General features: G+C 39.9%; 1 protein-coding gene across 2 annotated transcripts in view; it reads left to right on the top strand.

Moving 5' to 3' along the window:
• RGS17 (regulator of G protein signaling 17) overlaps positions 1–20449 on the top strand; it is a 77363-nt gene continuing 56914 nt past the window's right edge. The window contains exon 1 of one of the 2 annotated variants that reach the window (XM_066994205.1): positions 1–224. The gene's annotated coding sequence lies outside the window, so the exon portion shown is untranslated. The remainder of the gene's footprint in view (positions 225–20449) is intronic. The other variant, XM_066994204.1, reaches the window with a different exon arrangement.

The following is a 20449-nucleotide window of genomic DNA, read 5'->3' as shown; positions in this document are numbered from 1 at the left end:
TCCTCGCACCCTCCCCTCGCTGCCTCCCTGCCTCCCGCCCTTCCTCCCTGCTCTGCCTCCTTCCCTCCTTCCCTCCCCGCCCGCCCGCCCGCCGCCGTCTCCTCTCCCTGCCGGCTGGGTGCTGAAGTTGGGCGGATGGCAGCAGCCCAGCTCCGCTAGGACGAGCCGCCGCAGCCCTTCCCGGGATCGCTCAGCGCCAACCGCACGCAGCCGGGCGGGGGTGGGTAAGGCGCTCCGCTGGGGTTTCAGCCTGAACCGTGCGGAACGGCAGCAAAATGTCTGCTTCGGACTGATGCGCGGGGTGGGGGGAGTGGGGAGGGGGGGGAGAAAAAATGGAAAAAAAAAAAAATAAAAGAAAGGGGAGGGGGGGAGGAAGAGAGGAGGGAGGTGAGAGGGAGGATGGATGGAGGGCGGTGGAGTGAGGCTGAAAATGGGGGGGACCGGCTGTGTGTGTGTCAGTGTGTGTGTAACAACGGGCGGCTGCGGCGCCGAGGCTGCAAGGTGGTGTTTCTGTGTGTGTGTGTGCGTGTATATGCGTGTGTGTATGCGTGTGTGTGCGCGGCTCCGTGCCCGCGATGCACAAAGGGGTGGAGAGAGGTGCCGCCGGGCTCTGCCCGCGCCCTCCCCCGCCGCCCCCCCGGTTCGTGCCCGGGGTGCCGTCGGGCGTCCGCCGAGCCGGGCGATGCTGCCCAGCCCGGGGCGGGGACGTGGAAAAGGGGGGGACACGGGAAGTGGGGGGGGACCGTGCCGCCCCCGGGGAAGCCGGGGGCATGGGCTGGCGGTGTGACAGCCGCCGGCTCGCAGCTGAGGCAGCGCTCCTCCTGCCTCCCTTCCCTCCTGACCTTCCCCCGCGTATCGCGGCTCTGCTTGGCGGGCGGCGGGCAGCAATTAGCATTATTATCGCTATTACCGTTTTCATCCGAGGAGCCGGCGTAAGGTGCGGGCGAACACCCGAGTCGTTGCTCCGAAGCCGAGAGTTGCTTCCCGCTCCCCCGTTCCCCTACCCCAAGCCCCCGTCTCGGCCGCCCCCAGCGGGCCGGGGAGCCCCCGGGGGCCGCCCCCGCCGTGCTGCCCTGCGGCACCGCCAGCCTCCTGCCCCGGCCTCCATCCCGGTGTATGCCGGCGGCGGCGGCACGGCGGCGGGGGGAGCGGGTGGCGGGACTGGGGCTGCTCCCGGTGCGACCCCCGGCCCCGGTCCCCGCACGGCGGCGCGGCCCCGGGCGGCGCGGGGCTTCCCTGAGCCCGGGGAAACCCCGGCTGCTGCCGCTGCCGGTGCGGCGGGGGGATGCTGCAATCCCCGGCAGCCTCCCCAAGCCGCCGTGCGCTGCGGTTCCTCACCTCTCCCCGGGATGAACCCGCCCGCGGTTTTAAGCAGGCTGAGGTCGTCTCGCTTGCTCGGCTGTCAAGCCCGCGTTGCACAATTTATAGCTGCTTCTTGTTGATTCATCAGGGGACCTTACCCGCGCCGTCAGGCTTAGCATCGGCAGGGGTAAAATTTAGGATTTTCGGCATTCGGTTTCCTCATTTCCGTATGTGGATTTTCACCGATATGTGTCTCAGGTTTGCAGCCAGATGCTTTTGCAAAATGGATGAAATCTCAAATACCCTGCTAGGTAAATGTAAGTTACATATTGTCTGGCAATAGTATTATGGGTAACAGGTGATAAATAGCTTTCAACAAATGTAATATACACACGCTGCAAATTTGGGGAGTTGTATCAAGGAAGTTAATCCTTATTCAAATCTGTGGATGGTAGTGGCATCATCCTTACGTAAATCACTAGGGAATTTTCCCGTGGCCCAAGTCGTTTAGGCAAACGAATTATTTCACCGTTATAAAGACACAGTGTTACACGCTGTTATCACTGTTATCAAATATGTATTTTCATTTGATTCCGTACTCAGAATAAGCAAAGTCCTAACAAAAGATGTGTGTGCCCCACCCCAGTAAGTTTACGGCCTCAGAACTGCAGGCCATGATAGATGCAAGTATTTACCTCCCTAAAATACATGAGAGTCAGACATTGAAATGCCTTTCTCAATCAGGGCCTTAGATCCTTCTAAGTAGCCGAAATGGGAACGTAATTTGATTAAAAGCATACGATCAAAAGAATTGCTATAGTGAGTTGGACATCTAGTCCAATATCCTGGCTCTGACTGCAGTCATTAGCAGATGCTGAAGGGAGAAAAATGTAAGAAACAGGGCTGGTATACAGTGTTTTTTTCCTGGCATATCCTTTCAAGTTCAAGCAAACCGTAGTACAGGGATTTCTTAACCTGGAGTTTGCTTCCAGGCCATCATGTGTAATAAGCCCCTGACTTTCTGTGCTCCTTTTTTTTAAATCCATTTATACTTTGGTCTCAACCACATTCTGTGGCAATGAGCGCCACAATTTAATTATGATTTGTGTGAAAAAGTACTTCCTTTTGTTTGCTATGAACCTGCTGCCTGATAATTTCATTCAGTGTGTGACAAAGAGCGCACACTGTGCCTGCACAAGTTGCTAGCAGTGTCCTCTCACTCCAGAGCAGGTACAGCACTGGCAGTACAAGTCCCGTCATTTCATCTAACACTGAGTTAGGAGGTCTGCCTAGGAGTGTAAAGCCATATTAAGCTCTCAGTCTTCCTGTTGAAATCTACAGATAAGAATAGTCGTTCTTTTTCTTGTTATTCAACATAGGTACTTGTGCACAAAAAATTGCCGTGAACCCATGAACTCATTTCAAAAAGGTTACTGAAAAGCTGTCTGCTGAAAATTAACTCTCTGCACTATTGATTTGAATCAAAGTCTGACTGACAGCTTGGTGAAAAAAAAATCCTGTCCTAATCCAGTTTTCTACTTATCCTGAGCAGAAGATAAAATGTTTTATTTTCAAACTGCATTTTTTTTTTCAAGAAGTATACTAAATACAAAATGGAAGCTACATATGTCTATGAACTCTGCACATTTGTGTAACATCTCTGCTAATTAATTCCTCTGTGTAAAGCTCATTATAAGGAATGTGCATATTGAACGATGCACACGGTTTCATCAGTAATGTTTAAATGTCCCATGAAATCTAACTGATTTGGAAGGACTTGTGACACGAGGTCTTCTCCCCACGAGTGCTACTGAGTTTGAATCATCCTTAAGAAGCAGAATCCTTGGTCAGATTAACATGGCAGAAAGCTTCCCCGATCTCACTGTTAGGCCCTCTTTGAGTTCGTCACAAGAGTAATAAAAGAATAAGAGCCCAGAGAGCTACAAAAGCACCACATGGACCCAAAGATCCAGAAGTTCCTACTGTTTGAAATCAGGTGCAGACACAACTTGGAACAACACAATCCACAACAAATTATGGGCCCATGGAGAACCGTAGGAACTCATGTGAGCTGAGAAATCCTTCACAAAAGATAAAATATTGGCAACCTCAGATGCTGTAATCCTCACTTCCCAACAGACTAAAAGAAGAGACCAAATGGTATGATTATGAAGACAGGATATAAGGGATGTTAGTCAGTCTCAGACATAAGCCAGTCTCAAACTAGTATGTATAGGTATACATATATGTGGCAAACATACGAATATAAACTTTCCATCATCAAAAATGCATGTGTGTAAAAAATATAATCCTACTATCTTTTAAATAAGATTAAACTTTTTTTTCTGCTTCTATAATGAGCAAATGAAACAACGTTCTTACTTGTATGCTTCACATGCATGCCTTTAAATATAAAACATGGGGAGATTCCTATGAGTACTCAAGAAGTGTACTAAAAGAAACAGTGTTAGCTCTTACAGAGACGTTGGTCGCAGTTCCATTAGCTCACTTCTTATAACATCTCCATGATTTCAGGTATGGATTTATTTTGCACTTGTACCCAATGTCTCAACTTCAGCATTTTTGATGAAAAATATATCCTCACCATACTTGTAGTGCTTGTTCTGGGAATGTATAATGAGTTTTCTAAGAACACAAAATTAATGTGCTAATTAGCTTCAGTTAAAATTAGTTAAAAATGAAATCATTCAAGAAATTTAGCATTTCTATTGACCTCTTGTTTGTCCTAAGTAGTCTTTGTAATGAAATAATGCAATCAAACTTTCCATATTGTTAATTAAAAGCTTTGTGCATAGGGTATAAAAACAAATGAATAGAATAAGTTGTAATTAAGTTTACCTATTCCTGGCTATAGCTAATGGCTATAACCATACAGGCTGTAAGTAGGCTTGTGTGAGTAGCTTTGCTGGCTCCTGGGGGGATACTGCACCCCCTGAAGGAACGGAGCCTTTCAGCTCAGCACCCTGGCAGGTCCTGGCTACAGCAGGACTGAGGCAGGGGGGCTTCATGCCTGTGTCACGCGGTCCCACTGGGAAGTTTGCTGCTTCAGAGACCTCCTGTCTGAAAAAAAATAGTAATTGTGCCTCTACCCGAAGCTGGGTGTCTGCTCTCAGAAGGTTTCCCTTGGCACAGCTGCTGCCTCTAATGTGCACAAAGGAAGCAGCCATGCAGTGTAACTATGGCAGGAACCTGTGGGAACACTTAAAGCACACAAACCAATGAACTCAGGGTCTGCACTGCTGCTCCTGCCCAGCCACCATGCAACCTGGGCCGCAGCTAAATGTGGGTCCTCCAAAGTAAGGGCTGGGTTCACATGCTTCAGCAGTTCTGCACTGCTCTGGTGATGCAAAATAGATGTAAACTCAATTTAAATGACTGCTGTGCTTTGAATAATTTGTGCTGTTCTGGTATATTAATGAATTTGGGCTTAAATTAAAAAAAAGAAAAAGAATAAAACAAAGTAATGCAAACTGATTTAATACTGAATCTATCATATCTTAATGTTTTGAGTGATAGCTTTGTGTTTGGGTTCCTTGTTTATAAAATATGAATGAAATGTTTCTTACCTTTCATACAATCACAATTTTCATAAATTATTTATTGTGTAATCAAATGGCAATAAGTTCTTAGAAACTGGTAGATTTCTAGCCAAAATGTATATGGGGAATTACAGGTAGGGAGATGGGCTAGAAATAAAAAATTAATAACATCTTAAATCTTAAAGCCAAGTATTACATATTGCACTTAAAGACACTTAGACATCTTCAACACTACAACTGCTCTGCATAATCCTTCTCCATACAAAAATACAAAATAACTAGCCTAGTTTCATCAGTGAGAAAGGGAGTAAATTAGTGAGTGATGCATTAACATAGCTATGCAGCTTCTGCTACCAAAGCAGCTTCATTTAAAGCATCTTGGCTCTTCTTCCAGTGATGCCAGCTCTGTGCTTGCTGAAATATGAGGGAGAGATCACAAGCTGGATGACTCTGTATAGACCTAACTCTATATGTGCTGCCCATCAGAGAGTATAACTGAGAAAATGCTGCCTTTAAAGGGAGTCACTCTATCATGGCTTCCTGCTGTAAAAGTCAATTGAATATGTCACTTTGGTCTGTAATTTTGGTTCAGTGCAAGTCCAAGCAAGACTTGTTGGTAGTCTGTTTTAGGAAGGCTGAATGTGGTTTGGGCTGTTTTGCTGTGTTATGTTTTGCTATGTTATATTTTGCTGTGCTGTGGTGTGCTGTAACAATGTCTTCATTTATCAGTGACTCGTGACAGCTGCAGTAAAATAACCCCATGTGTTCAAAGATAAAGCAATTAGACCACAGGAATCATGGATGAAGGCTGTCAGGGCATCCTTAGCACAACACTTCTATGTCTATTGCAGTTCAGACAGCTTTCAGATGAGAGGGCTCAAAATGCAGGGCACTCCAAGAGGCAAGTGTTCAACCAGCCCTAGACACACTGCAGCTAAGGCAAGGAGCTTAAGGAAGTCCTTACATTTCTCATGCTACCAACTAGTGTCACTGTATACATGCTGATCTCCTAAAAGCCTAAATAAGAGGAAAACACGCAGTACATGTTTAATAGTGTGGTTACTATTTATCCTTTATGCAATGAGAGTGACTTTGTGAAATTAGGAGTTTCTTAGCCAATCCACCTTATTAGGGTGCTCTTACCCAGCCCTGCAGGCAGTACCCAGTCTCCAGCATTCATATTGCACCACACCTTTGGGTGGTGTAGATGTGGCTTTCTCAATTGTTTGCATCAAATGAAAAACAAGAGCAGTGAGTAATAACTTCCTTTACAAGGGCTTCACAAGGAGCCCAGGTTTAATGAATGTAGGTGGGAAGTGTGGTCCTAATTACTTTGTGTCCAAAAGGTAGTTTTACTTCCAAGTCTTAATATCTTCAGAAATGAAAAATCTCTAAAATATTAATCAGAAAATTTTCACAGCTTTCAAGATGAGTTTGGGAAGAGAGGATTGAGATGTGTAACCTGTTTTTTATTGTTCGTTTACAATGGTTCAAAAGTACACCCACAAATTATTTTCACGCTTAACTCTGAACTAGTTTGTTGGAATGCAGTTGTCATATAATGATCTGATAATCTAACTCATTCAGCTTGATATATCTCATAATCTTGTAACAAGAGTTTAGTTTGTCCTGTTTTTTTCACTGTTACATTTATTATGTATTCAAAGGTCTCTACAAACACTTTTTGACCCAGACAATGTGGAAAAAAAAAAAAAGATAATAGTAATCAGAGTCTTAGCTGCATGGTAAGCATCATGCTGACCAGAATAGACAAGGATATTTTCAAATTCAATATCTGATTATTTCATATGTAAAACCAGGTCATAGAGCTACTGAAAAAAGTCAAGACAGTACTCGTGTGGTGAGGACATAGAAAAGCAGAGAGGGAACACCTCTACCCAGTAAATGCAGCAACTTCATATAATTATGAAGTTATGAAAATGGCATCTTTGAATGGTACGGTCGTGTACAACTGGGCATTGGTCAGCGACTGAGTATACAAAGATTCACTATAGAGATATATGACTGTTTATGGGGCTTGTCCTGAGTTCTGTTTGCAGAAGAACCATCCCATATCAAATATCTGTCTCAAAGAGCATGTCTTAACTGCAAATTGCAATATATGGTAGAGAGACCTGACATAAGTTGAACACTGGAAAAAATCTAGTTAAGGCAGCACTGTACCCTGTGGAAGAAAATGACCTTATTTTACCTCTACTATCTGTATGCCATCTTGCATCCTGCAATATAGGCTACTCAGAAACTGAGAAATCCATTCCTGATTTTTTTCTGTTTTTTAAACTAAATGTCTTCTGAGGGCATTTACCATGAAATATGTTCCATGCTCCTTCAGCCGATGTCTTAGCTGTTCTTAAACCTGCTTCAATTGATCAATATCCCTCTTCATCTACGGACTTCCCAACTGTATTTCAATAGCAGTCAGTGAAAAATACAGAATTAACACAGCTTTCACATGGCTGTCTAAGTTTTCAGTTTTATGCAGCTAAGGGAGGACAGCTCTTCCAGGTGCAGTATTGCACTGAGCACTTCTTTTACTTGCTGTGACTCTCAGTTCCTGTTAGATTCCCAGGTTATGTCCTGTAAAACAACAGAAGCCTGGGCTTGTGCACCAGAACCTGACCATCTGCATATAGCATTGTTAGAGTGGTCCCAGCCCTGGCTAGAAAACTAGCACAGTCCAGGGAGCATTCCCAATAAAATGCCTGCATGAAGCAGTCCTGTTATTCAGAGCAGGGCAGTCTAATTATAGAAATATAACTAAATTGGCCGTTTGGCCTCAGAGCCAGAGAAGAAGTCCTGGAATTGCTTAGCTTTCCAATATAGATATGTCACATCTTTTCAGGATGGAGCTTCCAGCCTCTGGCTTTGGCCTGCATCTTTTCTCCTTTGGTATGTGATGTTAGATTCAACCAAAGTAAATCCGTTTGCTGTGACTTACTTACCAATGGATCCAAATCACCTTAAGTCAGTGATTTGCCCTTGTTAGCCTATATTGTTCCCTCAATATTCACCTACTACAAACATTAGCATTAGCAATTTTTATGGTTCCTTCTGTTTCGTTCATAGTAGAGGGAAGGTTGTCAAGCTGAATAAAAGAACATATTCCTGAAAGACCCAATTAGAAATACACCTGCTTAAAAGTTATTCCCTATTTTTAATTTTAGACCAAGATTTATCAGGTTTTAATACATTTAATGTTTACCAAGTTCATTTTTATCATATTTATTTTACAATCACAATGTTATATGTACTAACAGACGTCAACGTATTTACATTGGCAATATAGCCACCAAATTCAGCCATCAAATTGATAACCTTATGTAAAATATATAGCTATATAATTTTATTTTTTTATTTACCATAACTCATATGGAATGCCTTTAATTATTATTAAGTTCACTCAAGTCTTTCATATGATTATTATTAATAATATTCTATCAAATCTGTTGGATGTGGTGGTGATGTTTTTATGTTTAATATTCATTTCTTTCACACATAACAGCATAGAGGAGAATTGTTCAAACATTCAGCAAGAAAGTGTAAAGTTTAGAAAAGGGGTGTGGCTCATATCTGTATGTGCATGATATAATAGGAAAATTATATACCTTGTGTGACTTGACTTCTACTGAGCATTTTTCTTGGCCAGGCATATAATGCTGTGACAAACACCATGACCTGGTTTCATACAGGGTGTAAAAGCTAGTGACATTTCAGGAACTTTTAAGAAAACAGAGTCCAGAAAGCTCCAAACAGTAAAAGAGGAGGGTACGATTTTTCATATTATAACAATCTTGAGAATCTAGACAATTTAGTAAGCACTGAGAATGAATACAGAGCACATTATGAAAAGGCTGTCCTTATTAATACTGTTTTTCCAGATTTCTGGGTTTCAGACCTAGGAAGTCTTTTAAGATAATTGTCCCATCATGCCATTTTTGCTACAAGCTCATTTTTCAAAGAATCACATCACCTCTGTGTTCTACGACATAGTAAACAGCACTGCTATTTCATGGAAAAGAAATACAGATACACATTAATTAAGTGATTTCCCAGGATCACACAGTAAAGTACTGGCAGGAAATTAAAAAAAATAAATTGAATATAAAGGGCAGGAATCAAATTTCTTGTCGAAAAGACGTTCAAGAGTCAGAATTTAACACCAAGAATCTTGACTCACACTCAACAGCTTTCTTTTTTACCAAAGTAATGATCAGATGTAAAATATCAGTGAGAGCTTAAGATACAGGACAAAAATGGGAATTTGCATTTGACTCAGAAGTCAGTCTTTCTGTTCTTAGACATTCTGAAAATGACCAGAGCAAAGCCCACATGTTTTCATCCAATATAATTACACTGATGCCTTGGATATGTAACCTGAATATCAATATTAAAAGTATTAGTTATGGCCCTGTTAGAAAAGCATCCCTCAATAGGAAGAAAGAAACTTCGAAAACATGATAGCTTTGGAGCAATGTAACCGTAAATTTTGTAAACTGGAAGAAGAGAATGGAAACATAGTTGGTGGCATGATACCTTCTGCATATATCTACTGATATTTGGCTCATCAGTTCTTTAAAAAAATCTGTTGGGTTTGTTTAGTTTAGTTTTTTTTTTGTTGTTTGTTTGTTTGTCTGTGTGTGTGTGTGTGTGTTTTCTTTCTTGTATGTGTGTGCATGATTCATTAAACCATTACCTATAGATCTGTCTATACAATTCCCAATACAGTAAAGTCAGTCGGATAACACTTGTTCTAGCTTTACTAAATTTAAAATAAAATAAAATAAAATAAAATAAAATAAAATAAAATAAAATAAAATAAAATAAAATAAAATAAAATTAAAATAATTTTCTGCATATATACTTTGTTTATCTTTTTTTGTGACAAAAGATCCTATGAGATCACAGCTATAACACAATTTTTTATTTTATTTTTTTTACTGCTAGCAACAAGAGGACTAAGAGTGGACTAACAAGTCAACACGTCTGATTCTGCTAATGAATACACAATACATTTTCTAACCCAAAATTACTCTGAATGATAACAACACTATACATTCTTTGGCTTAATCAGAGCTTGGCCTAGGGGAGGTGTTTTCATCAGCCTATATCAGCATATACTTTATATATGTATATTATATGGATATTTATTTTTAATGCAGTCTAAGATATTTTGAATAAATTGCCTTGTGCATAGCACGGTGACAGAATACATCCACGGGCTGTAGCATAAGTTACTCCCAGTCAACTTCTCCAGTATATTTGCCCTGAAGTACATTGATGGCCCAAGTAAATGTAAAGTAGTTTTTTTCTTAGTGAAAAGAAGTCACTCCATGTCCCTTTAAAGATAGGGGGAAAGGTCTCTGAATTCAAGTAAATATGGTTTAAAAGAACTTTAATGTAAGAAGACTAAATTTGTCTGAAAGTGTAATTTATTGCAGACTGAGTTGTAGTTGGAATTCAGATGGTTTAAGGTTCATAGGGGTTTTAACTGTCCAAATAATTCAATTGCTATTAACGTATAAGGCATTTTTCCATTAACTTCAACGGACTTCTATGGCAGAAACTATTCTTACATGCAATGCCACCAGTCATATTTCAAACATGTGATTGTGAGAGCTCTATTTAGGCTCCGTTAAATAGAAACTATTCTGCTGGACAGTGAGATCATATGCAGCAAAGGGACTAAATGCCAGAGACACCCTGACTTGGACTGCACCATGTGCAGTGAGATACTAATAGGAATCACTTAAAGACAGTATTTTTTGTTTTAAAACCAAGCTGAACAATATTCATGCAGCAGATTTATTTATTTATTTATTTATTTTTCAGTCTGTATCAAACCTCAATCCACATAGGTGAGAGACTACTTTAAATTGTGCTAGAGTCTTATCCTCAGAGGTACAGAGTGTATGCAGCAGGGTGCCAAGCAAATCAACTGCTATCGAACCAGGCTGGCAGTATGTACTCAGCAGCTCTCTGGATTAGGCTGCTTTTTATTAGTATGGCCAATTCCAGCAGGTGGCTTAGGAGTAGTTTTAGGAACACTGGAAAATAAGAACATAGACTGGAGGGAACACCCTGGCTAATTGCATCCAAATCCCCAGCTGTTTCCAACCATCAGTTCTTACTTTTCCTTCCTATTCTGGATCAATTTAATATTAGAAGCAGGAAGGGTCTTACATCTATTCTTATTCAAAGGCTGTTCCAGAGCTCCTGCTGAAAACCTTTTTTTTCTCATTTCAATATACATTTATTGAAAACTAGCTTATTCTCCATTTGTTCCTATGCAATAATACATATTAAATTGTTTTCCCTTCCTTTTATTTGTCCATCTGACATATTCATCTCGCTCCCGTTTAAATATTTGTCCCCATATTGCTCCTTAGATCAAACAGACCTCAGAAGATGGAGGGAATCCTCAGAATGCAAAATCTCCATATTTTGGGAGGAAAGAAGGCTCAAATGCCATGGCAACAGCACTCCTTCCATTCATGAAAAACCTCCTCCAGCCCTTTCTCTTCATAACTTGATCTGTGGAGTTCACTGTAGTAGGAACGCAATAGGCTGCATGACTACTACACAGTCATCCTCTCACTCCCATTTATTTAAAGGTGATTCCATGCTAAGATGCACCTAACACCTTAAGAAAGCATAAAATTGTGTTGCTTGAGTTTCAGTGCTGTGACACAGAGTCTTTCTTGCTGTAAATAATGGCATCAAAACTCTTAAAGTTGTCTGTGTAAGAAAAGACTCAGTTACATAAACTTCTACAGTCTGGACCTAACTGAAGCTGCAACCTATCCTGTGAGGCCTGCTGATAATGATTCACCACTGGTGAGGTGAACAAGTGACTGGTTGTTAGAAGGAAAGGTGGTAGCTGACCCATAGCCACTTCTATCCTAAGTTACACAATGTGAAAGAAAAAGAAAAAACATTTCAGGTGAAATAGTAGTTAGTAAAAAAAATAAATTACATGAACTCCTGCATGCATTTTCCCTACCTTAAATTTAATATTTGTATCTATCTTTCTATCTATATGTATTAGAATGAAAATAAACAAGAAACAAGACAAGAGAAAAAAAAATAGGAAGATATATCAATATATCTCAGGAAAAAAAATTAATTAGTATATTAGTATTAAATATCTTAATTATCTTAACTTCAGAAAGCTTTTCTGACTTCATGTAACTTTAATGGATGTAATTTCTTTAAAAGTTGATAAAGTTGCTTTTGGAATTATTTCAAACCTAATAAAGGAAGAAACAAAACAAGGTCTTGCTAACTTAATAGCCAAAAAATCTGGTATAATAGAATTCTCATTCACTCTCCCAAAAGAAACCAAATTTATTCTTGTTTACTACTAGGTTTAGAGGTGCCTGAAAGTTGTTTGTTTTTGTTTGTTTGTTTTTCTTGTTGTTTGTTTGTTTGTTTTTGTATCACCAAATTACCTTTCCACATTGATCTGGATACGGGAAAGCTTAAGCATTGATATACTTTCTCTTGTCAGACAAAATTGCTTTTTCAGGAAATTTCTGTAAGTTACTTGTAAGTGCTACTCAATTTTGGCATCTTGTAGAACTAGATAAACTAACAAAATATGAGCGTAGATACTAAGATGTTAGTCTAGAAGAACAGTGTTCCAACAATGACAACTGTGTGATGCAATTGCTTTGGTTCCCCCATATGAGATTTCACAGGACAAAAAAAGAATGTCATCCACTTTGATTTGTTGCTTCTTATTCAGAAGAAAAGTCAAATCACAGGATAAATTAAACATTTGTCAAGGTAATGAAGAATCTGGGCCATTTGAATGAATTGGCTCATGATTATTCTTAAAGTTGAATTGTGTTATGAACTAGGTAATGTTGACCCACTTGCAGACTTGAATGGAAACAGACCATGTGGATTTATAAAGTTTTCACTCTCACGTCCCAAAAGTTGTCTTTACACCCAAGCAAAGGTTTGAGCTGACAGTAAGCATGACATATATTTTATTCCCCTTGCTATCCTAGCTGTTAACATGCAATAAGGAAAATACTCAGCCCTATATCAGGGCAGGGACCTAACTGGGAAATGAAATTTGGCCAGGTCCAAACTTATGATAGCTGAATGATGTCCAAATGTCTGATGTGATTAACAGAGAGCAGTGCCCCCAGAAAATGCAATTATAAAACGACTAGAAAGAAAAAAAAAAAACAAATATTGTATTGTTCAAACAAACATTAAAGCCTTTCAGAAACCATCTAAATTTGGCTTCAGACTGTTTCAGACTTCGAATGCTTTTCACTGTTTCTGAGTGATGTGCGAGGTTGGTGCAATTAACACATTGAAAACACATCTCCTTCTTAAGATGTTGCATGGGTGCCATACCAGAGGCCAACATGTGTCATGAGTATTATCTACATGTGTCAGAGGAGAGTCCCCTGATCAAAAAAGCAGCTACCTTGAGGTTGTAGATATGCACATGCCATTTGTTAAAGGACATTCTGGAGCTCAGGTACCCAAACAAAATATGTGGAGACAGCACTGAGTTGGTCTCTGTGCTCAAGCAATGAACACTTACCTTTTGGGCGTCCAGTGGCTGTTTACTCCATGAAGCACTCCACATCCCACCAACATCCCAGTGTCTGAGCCTGTCTCATCCTCTTATCACACTTCCAAACACAGACACAAGAAATCTTGTCTTGTTCACAAGACAGCAATGTAGATGGGGCATGGGAACCTCCCACACATCCAGCTGGCTAGGACATACGATTTTGGTCCCCCTGTAAGCAAAGCTTCTTAAAGCAGATAGAAAGTATACACAACACCTGTTTATTATGGCTAGGACTCTGAACTAATCTGCAACTCCACAAAATCAGAATTTCAGATGTGGATTTACACAGAACACTGTTAGCAAGCATATCTAATCTTTGTTAGTCTCTCTCCAGAAGTCATCAGTCATAGCAAAATTACAACGATGATGTCGTAAATTAGGATAAAGCCAAAGAAACAAAATTCAAGAAGTTTTCTGATTGTCTTTGAGAAGTGTCCAAAGTAGTAGTAATGAGAATGGGAAGGTTAGAAGTTGATCTGTAGTGGTATAGATGGTTAGTGGCCAGGGGTGACTTCTGACAATAAGAGCAGAAATATACTTTCTTAGGGTGCTCCTGCATCCTAAAGGATGAAATCAAAAATGTTCTCCATGAAAGTATCATAGTACTTGCCCACAAGTCAATGCCAGTGAGAAAACACGTCAGTTCAAATCAAGAACTGCAATGCAAAACTTCCAGTGTTTCCACACATGGAATGATGAACACGAATACAGGCCTCCACCCCACCAGAAAAATCTGCTTAATCTTACTTTATGACAAAACATGCAGACAGCTCAATTTGACTCTGACTAGTTCTTTCTACAAAACTAAAAAAATTGCCTTGCCTGAGCAGGAAGTGCTTGAGTCAGCTCCACAGAACAGAAGTCTATCCATTCATTAAGTGGGATGAATCTTCTATTGAGATGCTAAATATTGTTTCATTGCCTGGCATACAGCCCTTCTATATGATCTGAAGAACTTTTTATTCCACAGTCATATATTCAGTGTGAGCCTTTTGCCCCTGGCTCTCCACCTGTTTTTCTGCTTATATTCTGAGGCAAGAACTGCTGAACTTGGGGAGCAGGAAAACTGAATTATTGACAGAGACAGTCTACAGAAAGATTTAGATTATGTGTACATCTCAGAACTGTTTATCCAGATCTTTCAGGAAAAGAAACAATTCTGCAAGAGCAGAAGTAATAACCAGCAAAGACTGAGGCATCAAGGAGATGTTAATGGGACATTCAAAATGTAGGAATGCAAGATACAGGCATATCAGGCATTCAGACTGTAATGGTAGACAGTAATGATGGGTACTGAAGTGAGAACATGAGCCTGGATATTAGTGAAGAAAAGAGGAATTTAGTGATGGCTACAGTGATACAAACCTGGAAGTATGAAATAGGAGGGTAAAGTAGTAAAAGTAAAAAGAGTAAAGCTGAAAAATAAATGTGAGAGGGAGGAAGGAGGCTTTTTGCTGTGGAGATGGGAAGGAGAGAGGGATTTTAGAGCTCAGAAAAATGAATGACAGTATTTCAACAGATGAGATGATAAATGAGAGAGGAGTCAATGGTGACTGAAGTTTAAAAGGTTGGGAACAAAGTGGTTTGAAAGATTTTTGGTGCAGAACAGAGTGGAATATGTAGAGAGGTAAGAAACACTGTTTCTCTTTCTATCCAATGAATTTAACTTGCCAGTGCAACATCAAGAAGAAGAAAGCCATTCGCTAGTTGATAAGAGGCTGAACAGAGCAAGATCTCACCAACAGTAAGCTGACTACACAGGTAACAGTTTAGACATAAGGCAGTAGAGGAACATGTTGCGGGAAAAAGAAAACTAATGTTAAAGTACTAGAAAAAGAAGCAGTAGTTGCTGAAGAGTTTTATAGTGAGGAATGAGGGGAATGGAAGAAATGTACTATAATCACGTTTCAACATAACAGCTGATTATTTTTAATATATTTTGATTATTAGAAGATGTTTGTAACATTTGAGGAAACCAGTCCTTATAACAAGATGTTTGTTCAGCCTGAACATTAGCTAAGATTTTATTCAAGTCCTGCTTTAAAAAGTAGTTTGAAACTTAAAAGAGTTAATTTAACTGCATTAAAATATGACACATGGACAACACCAGAACCAACCAAAGAAACAAAAATGTTCAATTTTCCCAAAACTAAAATTTCTTCCTGAGGCACTCAAAACTATGTACCATTCAACTAGGTCAGAACTAACAAACGGATAACAATTTTATATTCTCTCTTTTTTTCTGATCCTATCCTACACTCAAGACATCTTTGAATAAGTAAGAGCAAATGTATTCTTCTTGAATGGAAAAATTAACTTTTCCAAAGCTGTGCTTTCTTTGGAACTGGAGATCCATGAAGAGCAAGAATGCAGACAACTTTTGATAGCATTAAATATTCATACCATTCCTAAATTTTCTTTATGTGGGGATTCTACTGGAGACCAACTGCAAGTCTCCCAAAGATTTTATTGCTGGGTTTATTTGTTTTTTTTTTTTAAGAGATAATTCAAAATTTCATTGTATCCTATTCAATACTCTTAACATTTCAAAATAGATTTTGTTTCATTGTTCTACAAAACTAAACAAAACAAAACCAAAAACAAAAACAAACAAACAAACAAAAACTACTTTCCACCATCCGAAATTTCCACAATATTTTTTCTCATCAAAATCTGTTTATGGAAAATGCATAAATATTATATTATAACATAGCTATTGGTGACGTTGTTTTCCAACATACCAGTGCTCTGGCAAATAGAAAGGGGGGAGACAGGCGTGACTAACTGTCTTTTTATAAAAAATATATATATATATTAAGCAATTTCATGTAATTGAAATGTTTCCTAGACCTCCATTTGCATTCAGCCTTCCTTGTAGGATGAGGTATATGTGCACAGGTTGAATTGGCATAGCATAGAAATAGGCAAGGAAGAGTTTATCTTTACTTAATCTGCGATGGCAGTATCTGCTGCATGTACCTTGGCCTCAGTCTTCCATAGACATTAGGAATCCAAACTAGGATTTATTTAATTGGCTTTCAGTCCTCTGTATCCAAGAATTCTCAACATCCCATTCCTCCCACAACGTCAGGTACCCAAATTTCCCAAGTCAACTACCTTGAGTGCCTATTACTCTCCTAACAGTTATGCCTGAAACTGCTTCCAGCTAAGTAAGCCACAACCAGCTCTTATCAGGACAAGTTTTCTGCCTGAGATCCCAGAGGAGGCTGATCCAAGGGACATGCTGGGAGTGTGCTTCTCATTTTCTAAAACAGCTGAGCTCATCACAAAACACAGGTCACAAATCAACTGTCATTCCAAAACACAGCCAGAGATGAAGCCTGGCCAGAAGTAGTTTTTGTGGTTGTTTAACAGCCTCCCCTGCCCTCATAAAAACTGTTAAAATTTTCTTCACTTTTTTTTTTTTTTCATAAAACTATGCAAGATGGACAGCTCCAGCCGGGATGTGAGTTCCACAGGATGCCTCAGTTCCATATCATGTGAATCTCAGGAGTTCAGACCTCCCCTTTGCAACCAAAAGAAGCCTGCCTTAATCACCAGTATTGTGTCCTGAAGATATTTACAGTCCCCTTCCACTATTTCTGTTGACACTATATTGTTTTTCAAAACCAAACCCAAAACAAACACACAAAAAAATAAAACCCATCAAACAATTAAACAGTCCTTAGCCAGAGAGGCAGCAGAGTACCCACCACTACAGTGTTCACCTGGGAGCAGGAACACCTTGATTTTTGCCCTAAGTACCAAAGAGAGTATTGGAGCTACATTCTTTAATCTTCATGATATTGAATAAAAGCAAGAAAGCACATCTATCATTTCCTTTTTTCAAAGCATAATCTGCCCCTTAATGTGTTTTTAAAACAGATGACTCAGAGTCCTAAATCTAGGAGAGGTCCTTGGCCAAAAATCTCAGTCATTCTGCAATTCAGGCGGGGTTTCTCAGTTCCAGGAAGGGACAGGTTAAAGTACTCTCTTGGTCACCTATCCTCCACTCATGGTTGTGCCCCAGCTTAATCCAGTCCAGACCAGAACTGCTGCTTCCGTCTCCCTGCCACATGTGAATCAGTGCAGAGAGCCATTCCAGCTGATGACTGTAGAGTTAGTTTCTTGCCACAACAGCTACTTGATTTGGCTTACCACGTGGTAGAAACACATCAGCAGAAATCAGGAGTTTGAGGACTGGCAGCTCAGACTTCAGCCAGCCAAAGATGCCACAGAGGTTTCTGCTTGGTGTGCTGCCTTCGGCAATTCAATCTGAAATGCCTAATCCTGTCAGTGTATTGCAGATGCCCAGTATTTCACATAAGGATGCAAAAACACATCCAAAAGCTAGGTGCTAGTTGTGTTTTTGCAGCCAGAGTTCTCCGGTCTGGTATTTTCAAGCCAGCTAAGCAGATCAGCTCTGGGGGACCCAGTATTGCCACAGTGCTCTAGAAGCAGAGGGAGGCATTGGTTTGGTTTTATCATTTCCTCATCTTGGTAAAAATGCCCATATGCACTGTGTGATTTTTTTAATTATTATTTTATTTATTTATTTATTCATTTATTTATTTTCTGCTTGCATTGTAGTTCTGATGGGCCCCAGTTTTAACTTTTGAAATTAAGTTTGTGTTTGATTTTTTTTTTTTAATTCATTGAATAGTTAATAAAAGTTGTTTAAATTGTATCTCAAAAACAAACAAAAACAAAAACAAAAAAAAAACATTAAAAGTGACAAAATCTGTGTCCCTGCCTCGGACAAAGACTAAACCTACAGTAAATGTTACATGCAACAAATACCCTGACAAGTTCTCTTCAAATACCTGCAGTTATTATTAAGTGGATGTTCACCCTGACCAGACACCCTAAAAGATATTTATCTGTACATAGGTGTTCTGCACATATGTGGTTATCCCAAACCCCTAAATAGAAAATTAATTTCTTCCTCTAAATACAAGTTTCGTCCTTTTTCTTTTCTATTTATACTATAATCAAGTCTTGTGATAGTTCGTCTGGGTGAAGATATTCACCAAACATGGATGGGAAATGCACTGAATGCCTTTTCTAAGAATTTTTGCAGATATACCATTTGTTGTAGATGAGGAGATGAACTCTTCTGGGAGTTGTATCAGACAATTTTGAGATTGTTTCTTTCTGAAAAGAGAACACTTTTTTTATTTTTTTAACCTTTCATTTATGTTCCCCTACTCTGTGAAATTATTAGTTTGACAGGAGTCATATACGGGAGCTCAAAACTGAGATCTTGTGATCGTAAGACTGACACAATAATGTACACCACCACTTGTAATTCCAGCCAGGATTTAAATGAAGACAGGTCCACTATTATGGCCTCACACAATAGCTTATTTAAACACTAATCACAAATTTTTGTAAGTTAAAGTTTTTCTTGGGTGTTTTGTTTTAGCCCTAGAAGGCAGCTCAGCACCACTACTAAGTGAGCCGCTCACTCACTCTCCGCAGCTGGAATGGAGGAGGGAGAATCAGAAAGGTAAAAGTGCAAGAACTAGGGGGTTGAAATACAGACAGTTTACCTGGTAAAAAAAAAAAAAAAAAAAAAAAAAAAAGCCATGCACACAAGAAATGCAAAACAAGGAATCTATTTACTGCTTCCCATCGGCAGGCATGTGTTTTGGCTCATCATGCATAATGGTTTCTTGGAAAGACAAACACCATCACTCCCAACATCCGCCCGCCCCCTCCCCCCGCTTCCTTCTTCTTTCCCTTCCAGTTTTACTGCTGAACATGACACCACAAGGTATGGGATATCTCTTTGGTTATTCTGAGCTGGGTGTCCTGGCCATGTCCCCTCCCAGCTCCTGGTGCACCCCCAGCCTCCTCACTGGCAGGGCAGCACGAGGAGCCGAAGAGTCCATGGCTCTGTGTGAGCACGGCTCTGCAGCAACTAAACACTGGTGTGTTGTCAGCATTATTCTCATCAAAAATCCAAAACACAGCACTGTGTGAGCCTCTACAAAGAAGATTAACTCTATCCCAGCCAAAACCATGACATCTGGTTGTCTGCACATCTTATGTCATTCTTATGTCTCTCGTTGTCCAAGACAGAATCTTAAAATAGTGTCTGGAGTCTGAGCTAGACTATTTGGTCAAAAAGAAACGACTCCTTTCTGCTCACCCAATAGTCAATCACATGTTCTTACACCTGTATGTAGAAAGCAAGGTTTAAGGCCAAGCTGAGCTGAAAAGGGAATTACATCTGCATCTCTTGCATCTTCTAGCTATATAACTGCAAACAGTTACATACACTTCAATGAGATCAGCACAAAAGTAAGAAGTCTGGAGTCATTTGATTCAACACTGGAAAGATTTTAAAATCACAGATTTGTTTCATGGAATCAATAAATATATATATATTTTATACAGGAAGAACTGCAATACATCATTTCACAACCTACAGTCGCCAACTCCTATTGAAAGAAAGAACTTGATAGAATTCAGACAGTAAGCAACAAATTTAGTCAGGCTTCTAAATTTTAGGATAGTCCTCACCTACTGGCTTGTGCTTTCTCTCCAGTTTATTGGCTGTTTCTGATCAGTTGGGTATGGTGGCTGACTTGTACACAAGTGGAACCTCCATTAGTAATCATGTATTAAAGCTGCGGTGAATGGCTGTTGTAGAAAGTTTAAAGGTTATGTTCTTTTATGGAATCTGAACACTTTTAAAATCCCTTGGGCTTCTCTACTGACACACTGCGAGATGTGAATCACAGCAGGATTGCGTGCTGCCTTCTGTGTAAAGTTGGACACACTGAACAGATTTTCTAACTAGTCAATATAAACATAAATCCTGTATGGCTGTTTTTTCCTGAAAGGAATTTCTTGCTCATACACTGTCAGATTTTAGGGTATGAGAGAGCAGAGAAGATGAACACTGGAAGAGAAATCAAATTAAGAATCTGTGTGGTCTGTGAGAGCAATACAATGGCTTACT

Source organism: Anser cygnoides, chromosome 3, assembly GCF_040182565.1.
Source record: "Anser cygnoides isolate HZ-2024a breed goose chromosome 3, Taihu_goose_T2T_genome, whole genome shotgun sequence".
In the NCBI taxonomy this organism is placed as follows: Eukaryota; Metazoa; Chordata; class Aves; order Anseriformes; family Anatidae; genus Anser; species Anser cygnoides.
This window is presented reverse-complemented; position numbering and strand designations above follow the sequence as displayed.